The sequence below is a fragment of the Labrus bergylta genome, chromosome 12 (assembly GCF_963930695.1).
Source record: "Labrus bergylta chromosome 12, fLabBer1.1, whole genome shotgun sequence".
In the NCBI taxonomy this organism is placed as follows: domain Eukaryota; kingdom Metazoa; phylum Chordata; class Actinopteri; order Labriformes; family Labridae; genus Labrus; species Labrus bergylta.
This window is the reverse complement of record NC_089206.1, coordinates 24,843,540-24,849,539: the sequence shown is the minus strand read 5'-3', so window position 1 is coordinate 24,849,539 and position 6,000 is coordinate 24,843,540.

Here is a 6,000-nt window from a genome sequence, read left to right as displayed (position 1 = left end):
TAACCCTAAGTCACATGTTATATGTGTTTAATTATTAAGTAATGGATTTGGAAAGAAATCTTGATGAGTGAAGTTCTTAAATGTTCTATAGTTTTCAAGCAATTTAACAAATTAAACGTATACATCCGAACAAAGGGCCACCACATATGTCATCTGCTCATCACCAGGCCTTAATTAACCTGTTTTCCCATCTTGTTAACCCATCTGCTGCGGTGCGTCCCTCTACATATGGGCTGTATTCTACTATAGGAAATGTAATGACCACCTTCTTAACAAATCTGCAGTAACACAGGAACTGTGGGCCGAGGCGACAGCAGGTCGACCACAATGAGGGCTGGTTGAAGGGGTGGGGGTGGGGGGGGTACATGTTGTGGCATGGGCAGCCTATTGAAGTGTTAAGCAGGAGCATAAAGGTGGGGTTGGTCTTTAGGGAGTTAAAAGAAGGCTATGCGTTAAAACATGGCGATTAAGACGACTGACAAGAGTTGACAAAAGCTGTTGAAGAAATCATGTTGAACTCGATCATTGCGGCTGAAATACGGTTTGTTTTATTTTTTCATAACTGCTGGTATATCATGAGCAAAAACATCTGAGAACAAATTAGACCATGTCAGCGTACCCAGAGAGTTGAGCAGAGCTTGGCTAATATTGCATCAGTGGGAATCCCATCGTGGCAAACAGGTCTCCTGCAGCCAACCTGGGAGGATGGAGAGAGCAGGGAGATGGAGACAAACAAGCAAACACCTTCTAAAGTACACAGACTTCTATATCATCCAAACCTACTGTATATGCAGTTTAATTATTCTGGGAAACAATACAGTAGAACAAAGCACTAAAACTGACCAGAGAGTCATTCATCATTAACCACAGTCAGACAAACCAAAGGAAGAAGGAAGGTTAAGATGAACTCAAAGTCATACAGAGCAGCAGATTTTGGCAGTGCACAGATTTTTTTTTTGTGTAAAGTGATGCAGACATTGTCCTTGTCAGGACATGTATGAATCGGCTGTTGTGATGTATTAACAGAAAAGCTATACTGTGTGTGAATACCACACTCACATACACTCTCACTCCATTAGTTTTCCACCAACACCTGTTTATTTTGAAGTCAACCACACAAACAATTTACACAGCTAGTTCGATCTGATGTTAGTTTCTTTTTGCATTTAGTCTTTCATTGTTTAAATGTAATGCACACAATAATACACTGTAAGATTAAACACTAATATCTGTTGTACTGATCATCATTTCTGTCTTTTGAGTTCCCTGGATGTTGAGGGAGGGAACTTCCTGGTTTAAGCGAAAGGCGTGGCCAAGACTCTTATACTGCGCTCCCCAACTGACCGTCCCAGTTTCTGATTTGGGAAGTCGTTCTTCGGACTTTAGTGTGTTGGTGCTTTCAGTTCAGAGAGTCCAAATGTTGCAACAACAACAACAACAAACAGGGTGGATGCTACGAAGAAAATGTGTGGAGTGTCACTGTTATAAGTTATATTTGAGAAAAAAGATGATGTGCAATACGTGAATTTAAAAAAATTGGGGATCTAAACATTAAAAAAAAAAAAGATTTTTCCTCCCATGTCAAGACGCCTATGACATCAAGACAGGCATTTAATTCTCCCTGAATTCATGATGTGTCAGACACATCAGAAAAAAGCATGTTTCATGAAGGCCTGCTGAAGTCAGAACATCGGCTAGGAAATCAGGGAAATAGTTTGCTGCCCAACTTACCAACTTTAGGTCATATCTTTAACCTGGAGCTTTGCATTGTGGGAAACTGTATGACGACTGGTCTGATGCATACTGTAGATTTTTCCCAAATCAGTACACATCCAGGTATTTTTGACATTGACTGCAGATCTTGAAGTGGTTTGCAAACTGCATCATTAAGTGTTACTAGTACAGTAGGTGGTTTTGAAAACATCCAGAGACTAAAAGCACTGAGGGAAATGAAAAAACAGGTGAAACTGATGAGAGCAATCAAAGTGGAGGGAAACACACACTGGCAGGAACAGGAAGTACAACTAGAAATCAAACACTGGGGGCAAGAACTACAAAATAAAACAGGAAACACTGAAGACTAAACTTGGAAATATGACAATAAAAATACACACAATGGATACAGGAGAACAAAGGTGAACTTAAAATAAAATAGGGAACACAAAAAAAACCACTCAAAATATAACTCTGTCAAAACATGTAGAGCCTTTGTCACGTTTTGTGTGTGAGTGTGTGTTTGTTGTCGGGATCATCGTTCTCATTCCTGTGTTTAATGTAAATGTGATGATATTATCAGACTGCTCTGACTCAAATCACCACCAACAAATAAATATTATCCTCTTTAATAATCAGCATCTCTTTTTTTAACCTCAGATACTGACTGTAAAATGAAACATGTGGCCCCTGTGGGGAGCCCTCAACACCACCCTCCTCCACCTTTACAAACCAGTTTTATATCACACACCACATCAGCAAATCTGTTAGATTCCTGTTGATTTTTGGTTCTTATTGGGAATAAAAAGCCCCCGATGCGGCGCTGCTTGTTGATGGAACAACAGGGGTTTAATGACAGTGTAAACAAAAACCTCCTCATCTTGAATTGCCGGTTTCTTCCCGCTTCAGTCGATTCAGTAAACTGCAAACCAACGATAAACTCCAGCATTATTTTAGGCCCTTTTTCCACCAAAACATCTAAACTGATAACTGTCTCAAGCTCAGGAAAATAACTGATTTAACACTTTGTCATTTTGATTAATGACCAGAGAAAATGTGACCTTAGCAGCTGCTTTTATTATTCTTAATGTTTTATAGACCTAAATTTCAAATGGTTCATTTCCCTTTTTATGTATTTTTTATTTATTTATCTCAAACAACAGTGATAAAGCAGCAGGAGTAATGGTGGACTCTTTCGGAGAGCCACACCTCGAAACAAACAGCTGATTCTCCGGGGATCATGTCTCACTACAGCTTCTAGCATTCAGTACAATCACATGAATGAAACACACAATAAAGCTATACTATACTAAGTATGTATCAGAAATTATAAAACACTGCATCAATTCAAGATAGATATTAAAAACAGAGGTACTGTGATTGATGTTTTTTTAATACACATTCTTCACCTTCTGAGTGCAGGTGACATACCTGACCTGAATGATTTCCCCTCATTGTCTTTACATCCATGTTGGAGTTTTTTTCTCAGACAGAAAACAGGAACAAATGACGGTGAACAGTTTCATTCAGAAAAGAGTCAAATAACCGCCCGTGTCTCGGTTTGTAACATCCCAGAGAAGTCATCTCTTCCATGACATCGATATGTTGTTGTAATACGACAGGAACGGAAGCTCCTGATACTACTCTAAAATCAAAGGCAAATCAAAGTAAATGATCCTGAAACGAACAATGACTGGAACTCAAATACATCAAAACACTTGAGTTTAAATTATACCAGTTTAAACTACTCCTCTGTCTGTGCATTAGATTACAGCTAACAGCACAGCTTGTAAACTGTCAGCAGGGGAGCACATGGCTTGACAAACTGCACCTGTAGCATCACCAAGCATCTTCATCTTTTAGTTACCGGTGAACTACAGGAAGTCCTCTACATCCTGTCATACTTCATGTCACAAATAATCATGATTCATGCATTAGATAAGCATAAGTTATGTTTGAAACTTATTTTAAGATGTGACAGGAAGAATACATCTAAGAAAACGTTCCAGTTCAAATGTGCCATACGTCAAAAAGTCCTCTGTTCTGTTTTTTATTACACCTGCAGAATGTTGTTCCTATAAACTGAAGCAACACACACACACACACACACACACACTGACAGACCTGTAGTGCAGGTTAGTGTGTTAATGAATGTCAGTCCACTCCGACAGGCTGAAATAGAAGTTATATGAATAAAAACACCTGACTGTGTGTTTATAAGAATACACAGGATGCAGTCAGTCCTGATGGTAAGATAAAGAGACAACTCTAAAGAAACAGAGTGTAGAATGGAGAGAGAGAGAGCCTCAGGTGAGGGCCAGGGAGCAGAGCCGTGAGGAAGTGCGCCCCCTGTGGGACACCTGAGCATGAGGAGATGACGTGTAATCTTTCTTTTTTTCTTTTTTTACATGAAGCTGCATACAACAAAAAGAACAGAGGACGAAAACCAAGTCTACACTGAAAATGAAAAAGTGACACAGTGAAAAACACTTCAAGGGGGTTTAGATTAAAATACAACCCTAGTAATAGGTTTAATCTTAAGGCCAATATTCTTTTCTTACATCTGCTAAGAACTAAGTAAGGGATGTGTAAGCCATTTCTTACTGGCACATCTGAAAATGTAAACACATCTCCATCCGACGATAAACCATAGTCTTAAAATGCTCTGGATGAAGATAGTTTTGTTTGTTTTGAACACTGACATAAAAAGCAAAGACATTTAATCCTCATCGATTTAATAGAATTTAACCCTGAAACCCTTTGAGTAGAGGAAACATTCTTCTGTCTTAGATCGATCTTGACATTTTTTATAAAGCCTACATTTTAATTGTCAAATTAATTACAAATGTTGATGAAACAAAATAATACTTACATATTTCTTTGATTATATTTATTAAAGCTCATCATGCAGAATTTAGCTTTAGGATGACAAATTGTAGGCTGCTTTATTTTGAAAATCAGTGACTTTAAATGTCACCTCCTTCATACATTACATTTGATGCACGGGTGTTCTAAAAGTCTCCTTATCTTTGCAAAAGATCCTCCCAGTTTCACAAACTGACTACTAAAAACATGGATAAAAAACAAAGTGAGTGTTTGGTGGTGGAAATACAAAGAGCAAAAACAACACCTTTATGAAAAAACACCCCTCATCATGTTCAGAATGACTCGAGCTTTGTGACTGACTGACTGACTGACTGACTGACTGACTGACTGACTGTGTGTGTGTTTTTGTTTTTTTTAAGAATGTGGTTTTGTTGGTTGATTAGTTTTTAATCAGTGCTGATCTGCTACACAACAGGAAACAACATTCATCAACCTCACTGTGCTTTGATACACTACCACTAGATGGTGCTATTGCCCCATCCTGTTCACATAAGGAACACAGGAGGTGATTAAAACAACGGAACCGTTTTAAACCGGGGTTACATTTTCTTTCTTTTATGATCAGTTTGAGAAAGAATATCGAAACTTAACGCAGCCTTATTTCTATAGCACCTTTTAATACATAAAAACATGCAGCCCAAAGAGCTTCAGACAGACAGGACATAAAGACAGAAACTGAAGGCGAGAGATCAAATTATAAAAGAAGAAAGAAGGTGATATGATGATTAAACAAAGAATAAGGGAATAAGGCATTCATAAAACAGATTCAGTAAAAACATTGAAACATGTGTCACACACTGATGGTAGAGGTATGTAGTGAGACTTCAGAAGTCACTAATCCTATTCATACACATTCATACGTCAGGAGCTGGGGATTGAACCCTCGACCTTCTGCTTCAGATACGATGAGTCCACCAACTGAGCCACACACTACCACACAAGGCAAGTATAATTACGTACAAGCCATAAAAAACAACAACTTTGAAATAGTTCAAAATGAACTAAAGTTGATTGTTTTCTTTTAATTAGATAATAACTTTTATATCTTTCAAAGTTGACAGAATGACAGTGTGTTTGATCCCGTGTCACATCTCAAAGTTTAAATGGAAACAAAGATCAGGATATATGATGTATGCAGGATATTTAATTGCATTTTTTTTTACATTTTCAGATATAGAAAAGGTTTTTTTTGTTTGTTTTGGATTTCTTTAATTCTATTTTACTGACAGATTTCTTCTTACTCACAGCATATAAGCACAGCACACTGAAACCTGTGTGCACAGCGTTGCACGTTTGTTGAGCAAAAATTCCTTCCAGTTTTGAGATGACATGATAAAAGCAGATGATTTCTTTGTAGATTGTTTTTGCATTGTGGTTCCCCACGGTGTTCAGAGCTGCCTG